The sequence below is a fragment of the Panthera onca genome, chromosome A2, assembly GCF_046562875.1.
Source record: "Panthera onca isolate mPanOnc1 chromosome A2, mPanOnc1 haplotype 2, whole genome shotgun sequence".
NCBI lineage: Eukaryota > Metazoa > Chordata > Mammalia > Carnivora > Felidae > Panthera > Panthera onca.
In genome coordinates, this window is record NC_138340.1 from 155012484 (window position 1) to 155035193 (window position 22710).

Genomic DNA, 22710 nt, shown 5'->3' on the forward strand with positions numbered 1-22710 from the left:
TGAAATCAAGAGTCGAACACTCAACCAAGCTACCCAGATGTCCTGGCTAATAAAATCTTTAAAATGTACTCAATTGGTTTTTGTTTTTTAACAAACCAAAGCTAGTTCTTTGAAAACATAAATTTATAGATCTCTAATGAGAATGAAAAAGAAAAAGGAGAAGATATAAATTACCGGCATTAATAATGAAAGAAAAATAAACTATAGACCCTCAAAGATATTTAGACGTTGATAATAAGAGAATACTATGAAAAATTCAAGATGTACATAAATTCCAAATCTTAGAAGAAGTCAACCAATTCCTCAAAAACCATACACACACACACACAATATCTCCCACAAGGTGGGAGAGATCATCTTAATGTTCCTCAAACCATGAAGGAAACTAAAAAAATATTTTATAAACCTTCCTAAAAAGAAATCTCTAGATTCAAATGATTTCAGTGACAAACCCTACAAAATGTTTTAAAAAATAAAAAATGAGACTAATTCTATACAATGTTCTTCAAAAAATAGGAGGAAACCTTTTCCAACTCACTTTTTGAGGCCAGCATTACCCTTATACCATCATGAAAGACCATACTAAAAAAAAAAAAAAAAAAAAAATTAACTACACACCCATATCCCTTTTGAATATAGATGTAAAGTCAAAGAAATCACAAGGCATATTAGAAAATACTTTCAGATGGGGAGCCTGGGTGGCTCAGTCGGTTAAGCATCGACTTCAGCTCAGGTCATGATCTCATGGTTTGTGAGTTCGAGCCCCATGTCGGGCTCTGTGCTGTCAGCTCAGAGCCTGGAGGCTGCTTCGGATTCTGTGTCTCCCTCTCTCTCTGCCTTTCCCCTGCTCGCTCCCTCTCTCTCTCTCTCTCTCTCTCAAAAATAAATAAAAAACATTAAAAAAACTCTTTAAAAAAAAAGAAAATACTTTCAGAGAAATGAAAATGAAAACAGAACATATTAATAAACCTGATGGGATACAGCAAAAGCAGTGACTCGTAGCAAATTTATACTATAAATGCCGACGCCTACCTCACATGATAGATGAAAATTAACTCAAAATGGATAAATGACCTAAACATGAGAGCTAAAACTATAAATTCTTAGAATAAAACAGGGGTAAATCTTAATGACCTTGGATTTGACAATGGATTCTTGCTTATGACACCAAAGCACAAAAGAAAAACACTGGATTTCAACAAAATAAAAAATATTTGTGTAGAGGACATTATCCAGAAAGTAAAAAGACAATCTACAGAAGGGAAGAAGATATTTGCACATCTTGTGTCTGATAAAGGTCTGGTATCCAGAAGATAGAAAGAACTCAAAAACAAAGACTACTCAATTAAAAAATGGGGAAACTACTTTAAAAGATATTTCTTCAAAGATATACAAAAAAAGCCAACAAATCCATAAAAAGATGGTCAAAATCATGAATCAACAGGGAAATGCAAATCAAAATCACAATGTGTTTTCATCTCACATCTACTAGAATGCTTATTATTTAAAAGCACACACACACATAAAACAAGTGTTGGTGAGAATATGAAGAAACTGGAACCCTCATGCACTGCTGATGGGAATGTAAAATGATGCAGCTGCTGTACCAAGTTTGCTGGTTCCTCAAAACAACAACAAAAAAACAACACAGAATTACCGTGTGACCCAGCAATTCCACTCCTAGGTATACACCTACAATAAGTGAAAACAGGTACCCAAATACAAGTACACCAATATTCATAGCAGCGCTATTCACAATACCCAAAAGCTGTAAGTAATCCCCAAACATCCATCAATGGATGAATGGAAAAACAAATTGTGGTATAGGACAATGGAATGTTATTCACCCATAAAAAGGAAAGTACAATGTAGATAATCCTGGAAAACATTATGCTAAGTGAAAGAAACCAGACACAAAAGGTCATATATTTTATGATTCCATTTGTATAAAATATTAAGAATAGATACATCCATGGTAACAGAAAGCAAACTGGTGACCTTCGGAGGTTGGGAGAGAGAAGAATGGAGAAAAATTGCTTAGTTGGTACATGGTTTTATTTTAGTGATGAATGTATTTTGAACTAGACATCAGTGGTGGTTGTACAACATGGTGAATATACTAAATGCCACTGAATTTTTCACTTTAAAGTAGCTTATGTTATGTGTATTTCACCTCAATTTACAAAAAAAAAGGGAATGGAGGACTGACACATGTGACAACATAAATGAACTTTCAAAGTATTATGTTAAGTAACTGAAGACAGACATTAAAGGGCACATATTGTATGATTCCTTTTATAGGAAATACCCAGAACAGGCAAATCTATAGACACAGAAAGAATGGTGGATGCCAGGGGACTGAAAAAGAGAGACAAATGGAACTGACAGCTAATGGGAATAGGGGCTTTTTCTGGAGTAGCAAAAATGTTCTGGACTTAGATACTGATGATGCTTACACAACCTTGTGAGTATACTAAAATCTACTGACTTGCATACTTTAGAAGGACAATTTTTATGGCATGTGAATTATATCTCACTTAAAATAACCTTAGAATGGGGGAGGGGAGAAAGCTAAGGATCAGTATTTAGAAAACTAATTATGTATTAGAACATATAGGAAATCTCAGGAATGCCAATATGTAGATACTTATAGCCTTCTTCTCTAACCATAAGATAGCCAAACTGTAAATTAAGAATAAAATTACAGCAGGGGCACCTGGCTGGTTCAGTCAATAGAGCATCTGACTCTTGATTCCAGAGTCATGAATTCAAGGCCCATGCTGGGTGTGGAGCCTACTTGAAAAAAAAAAAAAGACTGAAATTATAGCTAAAAAATAAAAATCAATCAGTCAGTCAAACAAACCTATGAATCCAGGCACTGGGAAGTTTTTTAAAAACTCAACTTCCAGGGGCGCCTGAGTGGCTCTGTCAGTTGAGCGTGAGACTTTGGCTTAGGTCATGATCTCATGGCTCATGAGTTCGAGTCCTGCATTGGGCTCTGTGCTGACAGCTCAGAACCTGAAGCCTACTTCAGATTCTGTCTCCCTCTCTCTCTGCCCATGCCCACTCGCGGGCACGCGCTCTCTCTCTCTCTCGCTCTCTCTCTCTCTCTCTCTCGCGCGCGCGCGCTCTCTCTGTCAAATATAAACATTAAAAATAAATAAAAAATAATATAAAACAACCAAGAGAAAACATTCAACTTCCAAATACCTCCTGACTTAAAGAAAAATCCACAACTGAAAGTACAATATTCAGAACTGATTGATAATTAAACACTGCATATCAACACTTATGGGATGGAGCCAAAGCAATATTTAAAAGAGAAAATCAATAGCCTCAAATGTACTTATTAGGGAAAAAAAAAAATCAATCTGAAAATAAACTGATGTAAGATAGAACAATAATCACAACAAAAAACCCTGAGAAAAAATAAATTTAGTAACAGGAATTAACAAAAGAGCAAACAAAAATTAAGTGCATTAAGTTAAATAAACTAAGAATTCGTTGAAGAAATTAATAATATTGATCAATACCCTGAAAATCTCAAAAAGAAAATAAAATACATTAAGAATCAGAAAGGTAAAACACGTGGAGATAAAGATTAAAGACACTGAGGGCAGTATTATAAACAATCTCAATAAATTGAAAATTTGGTTGAAATAGACATTTATATAAAAATCTAAATTGCCAAAATCAACTCAAAAAGCCTTATAAAACCTAATTAGGACAGTAAGCCCGCAGAGAATCTAAAAGGTTGTCCAAGTTCTAACCAAAAGAAATACCAGGGCGCAAGGATGACAGGTGCCATCGTAACCTCCTCCAAGGTCTGCAGGTGCCAAGCAACTGGAGTTCTCTAACTTTAGTAAACAATTGGCACATATATTCAGGTAGTTTTGTACCAAACTCAGACTTAAATCCCTCTTTTGACTAAGGGAGTTAGTAAAATACCTGTATTCAGGTATTTCCTATCATACATACACACAATAACACAGAAAACAATAAACAGATGAATGAACAGATTGAGATGCCACATTTATGATTATGCCAGACTGAAAACCGTCCAACAACTTTCTCTTACTACCTGATAGAAGAGGACAAGTGTCAATGTCTCTAATAATTCAAAATATTGAAAGGAAAGGTAAATTTTTTGCTTTTTCTACTATTTACCTAGTTATTATTAAAAGTTAAAGTCAAGTGGGAATGCAAGCTGGTGCAGCCACTCTGGAAACAGTATGGAGGTTCCTCAAAAAACTATAAATAGAACTACCCTCCGACCTAGCAACTGCACTACTAGGTATTTATCCAAGGGATACAGGTGTGCTGTTTCGAAGGGACACATGCACCCCCATGTTTACAGCAGCACTATCCACAATAGCCAAAGTATGGAAAGAGCCCAAATGTCCACCGACAGATGAATGGATAAAGAAGATGTGGGGTATGTATGTATGTATACACACACACACACACACACACACACACACACACACACACACACACACAAAATGGGGTATTACTCAGCAATCAAAAAGAATGAAACCTTACCATTTCCAACTACGTGGATGGAACTGGAGGGGATTATGCTAAGTGAAATTAGTCAGAGAAAGACAAAAATCATATGACTTCACTCATATGAGGGCTTTAAGAGACAAAACAGATGAACATAAGGGAAGGGAAACAAAAATAATATAAAAACAGGGAGGGGGACAAAACATAAGAGACTCATAAACATGGAGAACATCAGAGGGTTACTAGAGGGGGTATGGGAGGGGGAATGGGCTAAATGGGTAAGGGGCACTAGGGAATCTATCTACTCCTGAAATCATTGTTGCACTATATGCTAACTAATTTGGGTGTAAATTAAAAAAAAAAATTAAATTAAAAAAATTAAAAAAGTTTTTAAAAAGTTAAAGTCAAGGGTGCCTGGGTGGCTCAGTTGGTTAAGCATCCAACTCTTGGCTTTGGTTGAGGTCATCATCTCATGGTTCATGAGTTCAAGCCCCACATCAGGCTCTCTGCTGTCAGCACAGAGCCTGCTTCTGATCCTCTGTTCCCCCCCTTCTGCCCCTCCCACATTTGAGCTGTCTCTCTCAAAATGAATAAATAAACTTAAAAAAAAAAGTAAGTTAAATTCAAAAGTTTTCCCTAGATCAAAAATATTCTGGGCATTGATTAAATAAATGTTCTTTATTTTTTTCCAATATAAAGAATATATAATTTACATTATCAGTATAGCAAAAATATATACAATTTAAAAAGTTGACAGCAGGGTGCTTGGGTGGCTCAGTAGATTAAGCAGCTGACTCTTGGTTTTGGCTCAGGTCATGATTTCACAGTTTATGAATTCAAGCCCCACACTGGGCTCTGTGCTGACAGTGCAGAGCCTGCTTTGGATTCTCTCTCTCCCTCTGTCTCTGCCCCTCTCCTGCTCTTTCTCTGTCTCTCAAAAAACAACAACAACAACAACAACAACAACAAAAAAACAACTAAAAAAGGGGGCGGCAGCGGGAGGTGTCTGGGGGCTCAGTTGGTTGTGCATTCGACTCTTGATTTTTGGTTCAAGGGATCCCAAGGGATCAAGCCCGAGCTAGGCTCCATGCTCAGCATTGAGCTTGCTTAAGATTCTCTCCCCCTCTCTCCCTCTAACTCTCACATACATGCACTCTCTCTAAAATCATCATCATCATCATCATCATCATCATCATCATCATCATCATCAAAGTCCACCAACAGTTGGCTTTATACAGACAAACTCAGAAATAACACACAGAAACTACTGACAGTGGTTACATGTGAGAGGTAAGACTAGAGCTCTGTCAGAATGGAAATTAAAGTTGCCCTTCGGTGCATATGCTTTTGTATTTTTTTTAATTTTTTGGCAATTTTCAATAAAATACTAGCTACAAAATTTTTAAAGCGATAATGAATCAGTACAGTCAACTCTATTAACAGTTTTTGTGGGGTTTTTTTGTTTTGTTTTTTGCATTTCAAGACCAAGTTTTAAACTGATAAGAACAGATACTAATCAAGACCAAGTTTTAATCAGGTAAAGAATTTATCTAATTAAAGCTAAGTTTAAAATATATTCAAATGTAAAGGTTAATGATAAAATCTGCTTAACTACTGAAATTTAGTTAATTAAATAAGTAAAATTCCTAAAGTAATATTCACACATCAGATAAATCTGATTCTTACAGAACATTTTGGGGTTATTTTTGGTGGGTCCAGTGTATGTCATCCTACTTTAACATTTAAGGAGAATTTTCATTCTTTTTTTAAACTTTCACTATTTTTTTAAAATTTTCATTTATTTATTTTTATTTTTGAGTGTGAGCAACCAAGCGGGGGCAGGGGGAAGGGTGAGAGGGAAGGAGGGAGAGAGAATGAATCTTAAGCAGCCTCCATGCTCTCAGCACAGAGCCTGACACAGGGCTCCATCTCATGACCTGAGATGAAATCAAGAGTCAGGTGCTCAACCAACAGAGTCACCCAGGTGCCCCTAAGGAGAATTTTCAATACTAATACACATTCATGAGTATTTTATGATCTTACACGTATTTTAGAAATAAGCCACCTAACTATGGATCACACAACAAAAAAGTAGTCCAAAACGAAGACATTTCGACATTTCTAAAGATACATCCATCAGTCTACATCTAACATTCTAAACTGGAAAGTTTTTATATTTGGCAAGCAAAACACCAATCCATTCCCATTTCGTCTACAGACTTAACAGACAGACACACAGACACACACACACCCCTTGTTCCACAAAAATCAAATAAGGACATTAAAAAAAAAATCAGTTTGTAATTTTCCCTTCCACCTTCACCCCAATCCTATGACTCTGAAGTAATCAATGTTAACACTTTGAGTCATACTCTTCCATATTTTTCTCTCTGCCTTTCTTCTGTTCTTTTTAAAAACAAAACCAAGATTATACTTTATATATTATTACTTGGCAACTATCATTGTTCTGGTAATTTTGTGTTCAAGTTTACTCAACCATGTATTGAGACATTCACATTCTGGTTGTTGGCACACTTTGCTGAGTAATGCTGCAATACACAATAGTTATACAGTTATCCATTTACCAGGGCTTTTATTTCTGTGGGATAGATTCCCTAAAGGGCAATTAATTGCTGGATCAAAGGATGGACACACATGCACACAGCTTTTCAAATCTGTAACAGACATTAACATGTACTTTTGCAAAAGGTTTTAGAAATTCTCAATCCTTATCAGTACCCGTATCTCAATCCTATCAGCACCTCAGCCCTATCATACCCAAACAGGTGCTGATAGGATGCTGAGAGATACTGAAAGGATTTTCCTATATTCCAGCTAGTACCTGATGTCATTTTTTTTTTTTTTTTTTTTGCTACCACACAGATGGAAAAACAATAATCTTGCTGTTAATACCAACTTCCTTTTCTACTACTAATGAGATTTGAGTATCTACTCAGATATCATGAAATCTGCATGTCTTCTTTTATTAATTATATAGGTTTGTATCTTTTGTCCATTTTTAATGTAGTCATTTTCTTAACAATTTGTGAGAGCTCTCTGTATAGCAGAACTGTTAATCCTGTGTTACGTGTCAGTTTTGCCATTGTATATCACATCTTTTTCTTTTATGTGCATACTATTTTCTTATAAAAATCTTAAATTTTTATATATTCAGGTGTGTCAATCTTCTCCTTTATACTTCTTGGATTTCCTAACTTGCTTAGTTCTGCTCCATCCCCCAAATTGAAGAAAGCACTAGGGCTCTGTAGCGGCTAAAAGCATGGGCTTTGTAGTCATAATACTTTGATTTAAATCTTAATTCACCACTGGGGCACCTGAGTGGATCAGTTGGTTAAGCATCTGACTTCAACTCAGGTCACGATTTCATGGTTCGTGGGTTCGAGCCCCACATCGGGCTTTGCGCTGACAGTGTGGAGCCTGTTTGGGATTCTTGCTCTCTCCTCTCTCTCTCTGTCCCTCCGCTGCTTGTGCTTTTTCTCTCTCAAAATAATTTTTTAAAAAGAGATAATTACCTCCTAAAAAAAAAATCTTAATTCACCACTAACCAGTCCTGAATACTTGGCCAAGTTTCTAAATTTCTCAACTACAAAATGGAAATAATGAGAGTACCTACTTCATAAGGTAGTTAGGGGAGAAATTAAATTAATATATGTCAAAACCTTAGAGTAAAACATACAGAATTACTTAAAATGCTTGTGTTTATTATTTTAAGTTGGATCTAGGATTAGCAATGGTCTTCAAAGTCTACCATGTACAAAATCACTAGAACAGCTGGTTAGAATATACCTTGCAGAGCCTCATGCCCAGAGTTTCTGTTTCAGTAGGTCTGCAATAGGGCCTACATTTTTTTAAAAAGACATTTCCAGGTAATGCTGCTGCCACTGGTATAGGCACCTCACTTTCAGAATCACTTATTTAGAATTAAAATAATATTTTTTAATTTCTAAAAAGTTAACATTACAGTATATTACAGTAAATTTCCACTTTTAATCATGTCTCTTTAGTGTACAGATAGTGTATATGGGGGATGTATATACTTTGGTTCCATTCTTGTCTGAAAATACCTTGGCCAGATATGGGATTCTTAAACACACTTTCTTCTCTCAGTGTTGTCAATGTTGACTTATCTTCCCTTTCTGTTCTGTCTACAAGCTTATGATCATCTCTTTTCCTGATATTCAGGAATCTCAACTGGAAATGTAACTTTTGCTTGTTATCCTATCTTTCGACATACAGATTCAAGTCTTTCTACAGCTCAGAGATACAGTCTTCTATTACTTAACTAATTTTTACTTCTCTGCTTTTTTCCTTCTAGAAATCCTTTAATTCATGTATTAGATTTCCAGAGTATGTATTCTATATTACTCACATTTTTACTCATGGATTCTGTTTCTGTGTATTTTTACTTTTTTCATTGTCAAAAACCGATTAATCACTCATGTACCCAACACTGTTCAAGGCTCTCGCCTCATAGCAGTGAACAAAATCCCCACCCTCACAGAGTATATATTCAGGTAGGAGACCAAAACAGGAAAACAAACATATCACTTAATTTCCAACAGTGACAAGTGCTTGGAGGAAAATTCGGTCTAAGTAAGGGACAGGGGGTAGGGAAGAAACTCTTAGAAAGAGCAGTTTGCTGTTAAGAAAGGTCTCATCAAAGAGGTGGTGACATATGAACATTTGAATGAAGTGAGGAAGCTTGGAAGAATACCCTTCAGCCATAGGAAAAAATACCAGCTGCTGAAAAAAGCCCTAGGTTAGAAGGGTGCTTGGAGATTACAAAGAACAAGAAAGCCAATGCAGCTGGTGTTAAGAAAATGCTGATAGTGCAAAACAACAGTTCTCAAACTTTTTGGTCTCAGGATTGCTTTAAACTTTTTTTTTTTTTTAAGTTTATGTATTTATTTTTTGAGAGTGAGAGTGAGCAGAGGAGGGGCAGAGACAGAGGGAAAGAGAGAGAATCCCAAGCAGGCCCCATACTGTCAGCGCAGAGCCTGATGCGGGGCTCAAACTCATGAACCGTGAGATCCTGACCTGAACCAAAATCAAGAGTCAGATGCTTAACCGATATGCCCCACCCAGGCACCCCAGGATCGCTTTACACTCTTAACAATTATTGAGGATCTCTAAAAGCTTTGGTTATGTGGGCTATATCTATTAATATTTGCCACACTGGAAAATAAGACTGAGAAATTGTAAAAATATTAATTTAGTAGGAAATCCATCATGTAACACAAATTATTTTTAAAGTCCACAACAAAAAAGATTTAGTGAGAAGGATGTCAGTGTTTTACATCTTTGCAATTCTTTTTAATGACTAGCTTAATAAAAGATAGCTGGATTCTCATATGACTTTGCATTAATCTGTAGCAATAAAACACATTAATGAACAACTGGAAACTCTGAAAAATTAACATATTAGTATTTTTATAAAAAGTTTTTACAAAATATCATAATTATTTTATAAAAATAGTTTTGGCCTTGTGGATCCTCCAAAAGAGCCTTGGCGGCCTCTAGCTGTCCCTGGACTACATTTTGAGAATCACTAGTTATTTTATTTTATTAATGATATTTTTAATGTTTACTTTTGAGACAGAGAGAGAGAGCAGGGGAGGGACACAGAGAGGAGAGAGAGTATCCAAAGCAGGCTCTGCGCTGACAACACAGAACACCATGTGGGGCTCGAACTCACAAACCATGACCTGAGCTGATGTTGGGTGTTTAACCAACTGAGCCACCCAGGCGCCCCGAGAATCACTAGTTTAGAAGATGAAGTGACAGAGGCTGGCAAGAGTCAGATTATATAGATCTTGAAAACCATACAAAGTCTAGGTTCCATTTTAAGTGTGGTTTCGTGAGCAAAGAAATAACATAAATTACGTTTTAAGTGATCACTCCCATTGCCATGTAGAGACCACAATGCAAGGGGGCAAGACCACTTATAGATAGGTTATTGTTATTGGACAGAGGAAAGTAGCTGAGACTGACATGGTAGCAACGAAAGCAGTGAGAAATGGTATGGTTGCAGATATATTTCAAAAGTAGTGCCAATGGAATTCACTAGAAGGTTGGATCCTGGATATGAAGAAAAAAATATCTTACTCGATCTTGTAGAACAAAAATTTGGTTCGTAGCAGTGATTTCTCTTGTTCAGTTCGTCTCTGAAATTTATGCACTTGGAAATTAGTTCAAGAGAAAATTCTCTTGGATCTATGGCTGAAATATATCATGTATCAGATTACTTTGTATCACTTCCCCTGTTATCACTCTAGTCTAAGTCATCTTCATCCTTTCCCTAGAATCTCTCATGATTTGTTCACTCAACTCACAGATGATTAGAGTAAAAAGAAAACAGGTGGTTATGGATAATGCATCATAAGTATTGTTGAGACATGAAAAAACACATGGAACTCCACTCAGAGCACATTAATCAAACATTATATCAAAATATAGGTATAGGAGAATACATTTATATGTTTTAAATTAAAATGTGGGGTTTATATTTTAATATCCTTAAAATTTTTCCAGTTAAACTATCTTCAATTAACAACCAACTGCTGGCACTGACTGCATAATATAAGCATCTACTTAAATACCAAGTGTGAATAGCAACATACTTTTCACTTGCTCTTACTACAAATGACATCTCAATTTAGTCGCCTATAAATTCAAAGATCACAGCTATCGAGATAATACACATTAATAATCTATGAAAATTCAAACCTTAAGTTGATAAAAATCTTCAAACGAGAAAGAAGTTTTATGAGATAATTACAGAGGTAGTTTCTGTAAAGCTTTCTAGTTGTAAAAAGAACAGAAAATCTACAGCCCTTTCTGTTTAAAATGTAAGCAAATTTGGGGCCCCTGGGTGGCTCAGTCAGTTGAGTGTCCGACTCTTGGTTTCGGCTCAGGTCATGACCTCACAGTTTCGAGGGGTCGAACCCCACGTTGGGCCCTCCGCTAGCAACACAGAACCTGCTCGGCATTCTCTTTTTCCCTCTGTCTCTCTGCCCCTCTCCTGCTCACACGTTATCTCTGTCTCTCTCAAAAAATAAGTAAATAAACTTAAAAAAATTTTTTTTAATGTAAGCAAGCTCTAGATCCAGACCTCTGTGTTGCTCTAGCCAACTTTTGTTGATTTAAAAAAAAAAATTTTTTTTCATGTTTATTCATTTTTGAGAGAGAGACAGAGCGTTAGCAGGGGAGGGGCAGAGATAGAGGGAGACACAGAATCTGAAGCAGGCTCCAGGCTCTGAGCTGTCAGCAGAGCCCGACACAGGGCTCAAACTCACGGACCGTGAGATCATAACCTGAGCCGAACTGACTGAGTCACTCAGGCGCCCCCAACTTCTGTTGATTTTTATCTCAAATAAGGAATAACAATATTACTTTTTCTTTAATTTTTGTATTTGAGTATAGTTGACACACAATGTTACATTAGTTGCCAAGTGTACAACACAGCCATTTGACAAGTTTATACATTATGCTATATTCACAAGTGTAGCTACCATCTGTCACCACACTCTTTTTTCTTTCTTTTCAGCACAACTGAACTACCTGCTTCAAAAGAGAATATATAAAAGGATAATTTTCCTATAGCTCTCTGCCATGAAAAGCAAAGCAAAGCAGTCACTTGATCTTCCTAGCTATTTTCTTGTCATCCCTTGGCACTGTGATCATTCTGCACTGTGATCTCAAGGAGTCTACCTCTAATATAGTTAAGATTTTAACTGCTAAATTTGGAATCCACCGCAAGATGCCCTACTGTGTCCTATCTTATTAGATCCTGTTTAGTCACACTTTATAACACTTCATGTTATCCCCCAGGGCAATTCTGTTTTTCTTCCAGGTTCCTTTATTTACTTCTCCAGTTAGCCATGTGGGATATTTTGAGACCTGACCTTTAAACTATAGTACACATTTTTGCAAGGTTTCTAAAAATGTTTTTTAGTATTTCTAGCTATTTAACATTGTTTAAATATTCAGTAAATGTGAGGCACTGTTGGGGTACCAGACATATAAAACTCTGTCCCTATCCTTACAACGTACTTGGAGTTATTTTTATTTCAACTATTCTAAGCCTACATTTTGTTTCAGTTCCCTCTTCTAAAGATGAGTAACCATGCAATGGATTATTTTGGCTTTCTCTCCCTTCCTAATAAACTATTAGATGTACTCAAATGATGATTATTTAATTATATACTAATTCACCCACAGACCTCTCTGCCCACTAACTAGAACTAAGCTCAATATGCTATGTATGTAAAATAAAAAGTTACCATTTTATTGCATGTTCTGTGCCTGTCAGGTTATATACATTGGCTCATTTAATCATTACAATACAGTAATATGTACTCTATCTTACAGACGAGTGGCAAGGTTCATCAAGGTTAAGCAACTTCACACCAAGAAGGATTTGAACTCAGATCTATCTCCCACAGTAATCAGAAATAAAGATGGTATCTTCAATAAAGGCTTCAAACCAAATTCAAGAAATGAGGACCACGTACAGTAGACCTTGGCAATAAAACATTATTTAACCAACATACCCATTATATGCAAAGAAGTACAGGCTTTGGAGATATGGAGATAACCAGACTTTACTTTTTAGGTAAGAGCTTAAAATGAGACATAAGCGATCTTTTAATTCTCTAGAAGACCCCAATTTAAGTCAGGTCCCCACCACAGAGGTTCTTAAACTTGCTAGTTTCTTCTTTTGTTTTTTAAAGATTTTATTTTTACGTAATCTCTACACCCAACATAGGGCTCAAACCTGCAAATGCAAGATCCAGTCGCATGCTCCACCGACCCAGCCGGCCAGGTGCCCCTTAAACTTCCAGGTTTCAGAATCTCTTTATAATCTTAAAAATTATTGAGGACCCCTCATAGCTCTTATTCATGCAGGTTGGAGCTTTCAATGTTTACCATATTAAAAACTATAACCAAGAAATCTGTATATTTAATTCATTTAAAAATTACACTAACCTAATTTTTATGAAAAAATAACTACATTTTCCAAAACAAAAATAATGAAAAGAGAAAGTAATATTTTTTATATTTTTTACAGTGTCATTAACATCCACCTTAACAGAAGACATCCGGATTTTCATATCATCTTCTACATTCAATCTGCTACACTATCACACATTTTATCACTGAATCCTCATGAGAGAATGAAAGTGAAAGGCAAACAATGTCTTAGTATTATTACAAAAATAGTTTTGAACTCAAGGCCCCTCCAAGGCAATCAGTCCTGTACTATTTACTAAGAACCCACAGGCATCCTTTACTATTCCTTCAGAGCACTTTTCAAGATTTATAATTACATTGGTATGCACAGATTCTGTTTACAAGGTCTGTGTTGTCTCTAGACTATAGGTTCCATAGTGACGCTCTATTTTTGTACATGAATATATCCACAATGTCTACACAAAGTGCCCAACACATATCTATGGAATTAACACACCATGACATAAAGAAACTACTGTGGTTAAAAGAGGGAAAATGGACAATGTGTGTCTGGAGACAAAGTTGGAAGGCTTCCTCTTTGATCTGGATCCTAATGTTAACTATGTAAGAGTATTCCAGCCACAGTAAACAATCATCAGTGGCATCTAGGTACAAGTTAGGTTCATAATAACTATTGTAATAGTATGGTTTAGCTACAGCATAGGTAAATAAGAGTTTAGGAGGAGATAAAGGTAATAAAGGTAGGCTAAAAAATCTTCACTGAAGTTTGTTTTTTGTTTCAGAGACAAAAGCCAAATGGTCAACATCCATGGTTTCAATTCCTTATACCACTATTTACTGGATGGGCTTGGATATGTTCATTCCAAACCTTATTCTGCTCATACTTCACAAGGCTATGATAATGGTTTTTTGAGAGAATAATTTTATGTGTTAACTTGTTTACTGTCATTAAACTATTATCCTTTCTCCTTGAATTACTACTTACAAAGGTATCTTAACTGGTTTTCCCGTTTCTTTTGCCCTACTCCCACTCCTCTCTGATCCATTCTCCATAATCAGAGTGAATCCCTAAAACACAAATCTGATCACATCACTCTCCCTGCTTAAACCCTTTACTGGCTCCCCAGTGACTCAAAAATAAAACCTAAACTTCTTAGCACAGATTACAAGATCCTAAATGATTCTATCCCAGCCAACTTCTTGCCTTATCAGGCACTATTCTGTCTATCCCTTACTCAATAAACTCAACCACCAACGACCTTCCAGCAGGAAAGCCTTTACCCAACCTATTTTTTCTTCTTGTAAAACTCTGCCCAGTGCTTTTCCAAACAAGCACAGCTTCTCCAGATAGAAGAGATCTTTAGGTCTCACTTCAGCGAGGCCTTTCTTGATCACTCTCCCCCAGTCTATACTAGACTCACATTCAACTCCACAGTACCTGCTATTTTTTCCTTTGGGCACATACAATTCAGAATTTATGTGTGTAATGTATTTTTTTAAATAATTTGTTTAATGGACATCTCCTGATTACAGAGACCACATCTAAGCCAGCATATATAGTAATTTTTTAAAAATTGCAGTTCTTATTGTTATAAATGGCTTTTGATCTGTTTAGACATATATTTTAGATGTTTACTCTGGCAACAATGTTCAGGTTAACTAACAAGCCAGAGAGGCACTAAAGGCCAAGAGTACCATTAAAAGCATGCCACAATTATAGGCAAGAAGTAATGAGAGTCTGAACGACTGTTGATAGATTTAATATCCTCGCAATAATCCTGTAAATTAGCAAGAAGGAAGCCAGGGTTGTTTTGAGAGAGCAAATAGCCATTCCAGAAGACAAAGTTTGAAGACTTTTTGTATAATAACGCAGCTGTGAGTTTAGATGACAAGAGAAGTAGGGTGCTGAGAGAAACTGTAATCCCAACTCCACAAAGTAAATCATCACAATTGTAATACCTAAGTGGGTGCAAAAGAAAGCCCTTTATTCAATGTAATAAAGTCTGGTGGTTGGTTAAGAGAAAAAGTTCGCTAAATCAGGGAATCATAAGCAACGGTAAAACCATAAAGATTTTATTTTACCTTAAAACTGTAACATGAACACTCATTCTCCAAACCTTGATGTAGGGTGAGGAATCTTCCTTTAAATATAACCCACATCTAATCGGACAGCATATATTTTTTTAAGTTTATTATTTTGAGAGAGAGTATACACGTGTGCAAGTTGGGGAGGGGCAGAGACAAAGGGAAAGAGAATATCCCAAGCAGTCTCGGCACTATCAGCAGAGAGCCCAATGCAGGGCTCGAATTCACGAACCACAGACCGTGACCCGAGCCAAAGCCAGATGTTTTAACCAACTGAGCCACCCAGGTGCCCTTGACAGCAAATATTTTTTTTAACAGGAACTATCAGTTAACCTGATGAGTTGGGTAGGTAGAAGTCAGTTAAGAGAACTTAAATTGTTTTCCCCTTTTGAGTTCTATAGTTGAAATGATGCAAACTCTACAGCAGTTGACAATGTGATGGCCGAACACATGATTTACACCTATAAAGGGCAAGCAAGAGACTCTTTATTAGGGCTGTAGGCAGACATTATTTAGTCATGTATTCATCTAGAAAACTAAGAAAACTTCAGGTTTTTCACTTACAGATTTTTCAGATTTACTATTTACAAAGCCACCCTCACTCAGGATTAATAGACAGGTGTGTCACACGTGGTTAAGAGGTATGCCAAAGCCCTGGCATTCCACACTGCACAGCACTTAACTAAGGGAGGAGTTCTCCCTCTTCTTTGCACATCTGTCTTACTGTGACATGCTACAGCTTAAATACACTGAGTGAAGTGAATGTACGGTTATTATCCAGCTTTACTAAATAAACCTCACAAAATAGACATGAGGCTTGAAAGGAACTCATACCAAAAAATCTCAAACCTCATACTGAAGGTAACACTACTGCTGCTAGAGAAAAAGGCAAAGCTGACACATTGCCTGCTCCTAGCACAAGCTGTTTGGCAGGCACAATACAGGATTAAAACAACACTCTAACCCAGTGGTTCTCAACCAGGGGTGATTCTGCCCCCAGGAGACACTTGGCAGTGTCTTAAGTATTCTGATTGTTAGAACCGAGGGGAGGATACCTTGGCACCTAGGGGGTAGAGACCAGGGATGCTACTTAACGTCCTACAACGGAAAGGACAACATCCCCCTCCCCCCGCCAAGCCAAGAATTATCCAGGCCAAAATGCAGACAGTGTCCAATTTGAGAAATCCTGACCTAATCAGATCTGATAAGAAACTAGCCAGTTTTTAAGAATTATCCAGATTATTCAAAATATAGATTTGTACCCACTATCGTTAATGATGAACCTTGCCATAAGGGTGTAATGGCCTGAGATATTAGCTGCAGACAAAGAAAACCATCACAAGTTGTTTCATTTTTGGCTTAGCTTTTAAAAATTTATTTTCGTACAGCAGTACACACATAATTTACAAATGAAACAGACGTGCAGTGACGTTAATAAACTCAAATTTTACTGGTAAGAGTACAGAATTTTTTAAAGGCTGAAGATTCAGACAATGAAAGCTAATAGATATCAGTACACTGACATAAGCAGAGTTTATCAAAATTCTAACTTAAATTCCTAGGTAAAAGAACACAACTAAGTAAAGAAACATTTTATTCTCTAGCACAAGGAAACTCAGAGTACTAAACAGATTCAAGATAATAATCCAGGCTGAAAAACATCAGTAGAAAGCCAGTGAAGGTGCCAAAAGGTGTAACATGAGCTATCAATTGTGGTTAACAAACTCAAAAAGTATAACTGATTGTGATACAATAGGAAGTGGGGAGGCTCCAAGAGCAAGGTGGTTAAGAGCCTCTGGAATCACAAGGTCTGTGTCCAAATCCCCAGATCTTCTACTTAGGCAATGTATCCCTAGGCAAGTTGCATAACTTTTCTAAACCTACTTCTTCATCTACAAAATGGGGATTACAGTATCTAATTCTTACAACTCTTGTAAAAATTTATGGTACAGAATAGTAGAGCACAAGCTTTAAAATCAAAGAATTTCAGCTGACACTTATTTGCTCTGTAATCTTGGGCAAAGTATTTACCCTCCAAGTGTCAGTTTCTTCATCTATAAAATATCTACTTAAGGTAAATTTTATTATAGAAGTATGTAGAGAAGAGTTTATAAAATATATCTACAGTTTAAAGCATAACGGTAAAGTTAAGAAACAGCATTGCCAGTACCTTAAAACCTTCCCACATGTCCCTCCTCAATTCCATCCACTGTTTGCCATCCCTGGGGTAAACACATCACTCTTCACCTTTGTGATAATTATTCTCTTTTTTTTTTTAATTTTTTTTTAAACATTTATTTATTTTTGAGAGACAGAGAGAGCACAAGCAGGGGAGGAGCAGAGAGAGAGGGAGACACAGAATCCAAAGCAGGCTCTTGGCTCTGAGCTGCCAGCACAGAGCCCAACACGGGGCTTGAACTCGTGGACCTGAGCCGAAGTGGGCCACTCAACCAACTGAGCCACCCAGGCACCCCTGTGATAATTATTCTTGATTTTCCTTTAATTCTGTACTTCTGTTTGCATTCCTGAACAATATAGTTAACCCCATGTTTGGAACTTTTTATAAATAGCATCACGTTGCATTGAATTTTTTTGTGACTTATCTAATGTTTGACTAATATTAAGTTTATGGGACCACACATATTGGTGCAGGAGCTGTGGGTTTTTTTCCTGGTCCATTTATACTAAGTTTTTATCAAACTGGTAAGAACAGATTTTAGCCATAAGACCGAGAAGCGATAAACTAAGTTTTTATTCCATAAGTGAATATACCATAATTTACCTATCTAATCCACTGCTGATGGACATTTGAATTTTTTTCTTTGTACTTTGGAGTTAAAATAAATAATAGTGCTATGAACAGTCTTACATTCACACGCTTCCTATTCCCCATATTCACAAATTTCGCTAGGGCAATGGTTGGTTCTCAAATTATGATTCTTGGACTAGCAGCACCAACATCACCTGGGAACTTGTTAGACACACAACCTGTCAGGCTCCACCCCATTCCTACTGAATCAGAAACTTTGAGGGTGGGGCCCAGCAGTCTGTTTTAACAATCCCTCAGGGGATTTTGATGCACAATCAAGTTCGACAACCACCAGTCTAGGTTAAATGCCCAGGAGTGGTATTGCAGGTTGTAGAACACACTATTATTTTCCAAAGTGGTTCTTCTAATTTATACTCCCACCAGCAGTGGAAGAGCATATCCCTCACCAATGCTGGATGCTGTTCAAATGTTTCGTTTCTGCCAATTTAGTTTGTATAAAATGGACTCCTATGGTTTTCATTTCTATTCCTAATTGTTGATGAGGTTAATGACCTTTGCATATGTTTATTGGTCTTTTTTTTTTTTTTTTTTAACTCAAATGCCTGCTTTTTCTATTTGGTGTTCTGTCTTTGTCCTAGTGATTCATACCTGTTCTTTTTAATGTTTATTTTTGAGACAGAAAGAGAGAGAGGGCACGCATACACATGTACACAGGAATAAGCGGGGGGGGGGGGGGGGGGGGGGGAGGGGCAGAAAGAAAGAGGGAGACAGAATCTGAAGCAGGCTCCAGGCTCTGAACTGTCAGCACAGAGCCGGACATGGGGCTTGAACCCACAAACCATGAAATCATGACCTGAGCCAAAGTCAGACGCTTAACCCCCAGGCGCCCCTGTGATTCATACTTCTTTACATATACACTTTGTACTAGTTGTCCATTCATTGTGATAGGTTACAAGATTAAATTATTTGTGGCCTACATGCTGTGAACTCTCTCTCACTCTCTCCTGGATCTTTCACTCTGGAAAAAGCCAGTTGCCACTCCGTGAGGTAAGCCCTGTAAAGAGGCCCAAGTGGCTGAATTTGGAAGTGGATCTTCTGAGGCCCCTGCCACAACCCATGGGAAAGCACAAAAGGAGATCTTCTCTCAGTCCAACCTTGAGATAACTACAGGCCAGGCTGACACTTGACTTCAACCTCATGAGAGACCATAAGCCAGAGTCACCCAGCTAAGCTGCTCTCAGATTTCTGACCCACAGAAACTGTAAAATAAATGTTTACTGTTTTCAGCTGCTAAATTTTGGGATAACTTATTACACAGCAATAGGTAACTGATACATGTACGTTACAAATATCTACTATTCTGCACTTCGGTCTTTTCAGTCTCTTAAGGGGGGTCTTAATAAATCGAAGTTCCTATTTTTAGTGTAGTCAAATTTATCAATTTTTTTAAAAATGTTTATTTATTTTGAGAGAGAGAAAGAGAGAGAGAGAGAGCACATGCAAGCAGGGAAGGAGCAGAGAGAATCCCAAGCAGGCTCGGCACAGAGCCCAACGCAGAGCTCAATCTCAGGGAGATCATGACCTAAGGGGAAATCAAGAGTTGGATGTTTAACCTACTGAGCCACCCAGGCATCCCTAATTTGTCAATTTTTATGATGTTTTCAGTCTTCAGAAATCATTCCCTGCTTTGAGCTCATAAAAGTATGCTGCTTTTTAGAAAAAGCTGAGTTTGTCTTTTTGTATTTAACCTTCAATCTACCAGGAATTGATTTCTGTGCACAGTAAGAGGGGGTTCAACTTTATTTAACAGGGTAAGCAAGGGGCCCCTGGGTGACCCAGTTGGTGAGGCATCAACTTTTGGTTTCAGCTCAGGTCATGATCTCATGGTTCGTGAGATCAAGCCCCATTTTGGGCTCTGTGCTAACAGTGCTGAACCTGCTTGGGATTCTCTCTCTCCCTCTCTCTCTCTCTGCTCCTCTCCCATGTGCAGGCACTCTCTCTCAAAATAAATAAATAAACATTAAAAAAGTAATATTACAGGGGCGCCTGGGTGGCTCAGTTGGTTGAACATCCGAATTTGGCTCAGGTCATGATTTCAGCTCGTGCGTTCGAGCCCTACATTCGAGCCTGCTTCACATTCTGTGTCTCCCTTTTTCTCTGCTCCTCCCCTGCTCACACTCTTTCAACAATAAATAAATGTTTAAAAAAATAATAAAAAATAATAATAACAATAATACAGTAAGCAAGTGTTCCAAACAAGTGTATCCTTTCCCAACTAATTTAGCAGCATGTATTCACCCACGTACTTCCATACAGGCATATAAAATTCATTAGCAACCTCTACCTACTTAAGTTCACCTGTCATTTTGTTATTCATCTTGCCTTTTCTTTTGTAAGTTCCCCAGACACCTGACACACAGGCTAGGCCTCGAAACCTATGCGTGTGGGACCCTCAAAGTCACCCTCCCTCGCTAACTCCCCAAGGTCGCATAATTGCTTGATACATCATTCAGCAGCAGAACCTCCCTTTCTAACAAGGCTGTAATCCAATTGACATTCTTAAGGATCTATTTAAGGTAAAACCTGCCTACTTCTGGCATCCTACAGTTAAAAGAAATTAAAACTAATAAAATGTAAAGAAAAATCTTACACAACCAGGAAAAATTTTAAATATAAAAACCATGTAATAAAATTACAGTGATAAGTTTGTTGGTAGTCCTGGCACTCACCTGATATTTCATGAAGTGGTTTATTTAAAAACCTCAGATAGGCTCTCTGCTGACAGCTCAGAGCCTGGAGCCTGTTTCAGATTCTGTGTCTCCCTCTCTCTGACCCTCCCCCATTCATGCTCTGTCTCTGTCTCAAAAATAAATAAACATTAAAAAAAAAAAAAAAAAGGGGGTGCCTGGGTGGCTCAGTCTGTTAAGTGTCTGACTTCGGCTCAGGTCATGATCTCACGGTCCATGAGTTCGAGCCCCGCGTCAGGCTCTGGGCTGATGGCTCAGAGCCTGGAGCCTGCTTCCGATTCTGTGTCTCCCTCTCTCTCTGCCCCTCCCCCATTCATGCTCTGTCTCTATCTCAAAAAATAAATAAATGTTAAAAAAAAAAAATTAAAAAAAAAATTAAAAAAAAATTAAAAAAAAAAAACAAACCCTCAGATATCACCAGAAGTGAATCTGAATGTGCTTTGGGTAGGAGACATGTCTCGTGTTCACTAAGGTAATAACAAGGGTCTCACACGTAGCAAGCATTCAAATTTGTTGACTGAAAAAACAGATTAAGGAAGTCTTTTCTTACTGTTCTTTAATAGTAACTTGTCAATTCTTGCCTCTTTTTACTTCCATAGAAACTGTTAATCAAGTTGTCAAGTTCCACAGAAAAACCTACAGGCATTTGGATTTAAATACATCTACTAGTCAATTTGCAAAAAAACTGACATCTTTACCATACTCAGTCTTCAACTCATTCTCAGTACACAGTATATACCTCCATTTATTAAGGTCTTCTTTTATGTCTCTAAATAAAGCATAATTATCCTTCTTTAAAAAGGTTTGTACATTTTAAATATTTAAAATTCACTTCATCTCCTTTGGGAAATCTTTCATCCTCCCTCCCTTAAACCCATGTTGCATTACGTGCTCCTCTTCTGTGATTTCTCTGCACCTGGAGCACACTTTGAACATAGTACACTGTCCTTAATTCTTGATTTATTTGGTTCTACCACTAGATTGTAACCTCCTTGAGGACAGAGATAATCATGTCTGTATCAAAGCACCTAGCTAACACACAACCAGCACAGAGGAGTTCAGTATTTATTCTTAAACTTTAAGCCAATGAATGAATAAATGTAATCAATGAATGTAAAGTACAAACTATTTTATAAGGAAAAGGACTACCATTTATGTGTACCTTGTATGTGTTGGGCACAATGCTACACTGAATGCTTACATGCTGTATCTAATTCTAAAAGTAAATCATCCTTTTGACACATATTTTGTAAAAGCCTAGTATTAGTATCACAGGATGTACTAGGCATTAGAAATACTGTAGTGATAGTCCTTACTGACCGGGAGGTCAGAGTCTCATAAACCTCAGTAAGAACAGCAGCTGTCTTCATTTGTGTGGGCTGTTGTAAAAATAATACCACGTGGGTGTGTGGATGACTCAGTTGGTTAAACGTTCTACTCTTGATTTTGGCTCAGGTCATAATCTCATGGTCATGAGATGGAGCCTCATGTCAGGCTCCGCACCGGGTATAGAGCCTGCTTAAGCTTTCTCCTCCCCTCTCCCTCTGTCCCTCCCCTGCTCATGCCCCCCTTCTCTCTCTCAAAAACAAAACAAAAAACTGGGTGGCT

The 22710-nt window shown here is 37.3% G+C and overlaps 2 protein-coding genes and 1 long non-coding RNA gene across 9 annotated transcripts in view; 1 reads left to right on the plus strand and 2 right to left on the minus strand.

Moving 5' to 3' along the window:
* Window positions 1-22710, plus strand: part of NDUFB2 (NADH:ubiquinone oxidoreductase subunit B2) — a 222834-nt gene that overhangs the window by 137521 nt on the left and 62603 nt on the right. The gene's annotated exons all lie outside the window — the stretch shown is intronic.
* The window catches only part of BRAF (B-Raf proto-oncogene, serine/threonine kinase), a 167298-nt gene that overhangs the window by 116956 nt on the left and 27632 nt on the right, over window positions 1-22710 (minus strand). The window lies entirely within an intron of this gene.
* Window positions 18919-21422, minus strand: LOC145715310 (uncharacterized). The gene is made up of 2 exons (XR_014137341.1): window positions 19544-21422; window positions 18919-19493 (listed from the first exon to the last, which is right to left on the minus strand). It is a non-coding gene; the product is annotated as an uncharacterized LOC145715310 (long non-coding RNA).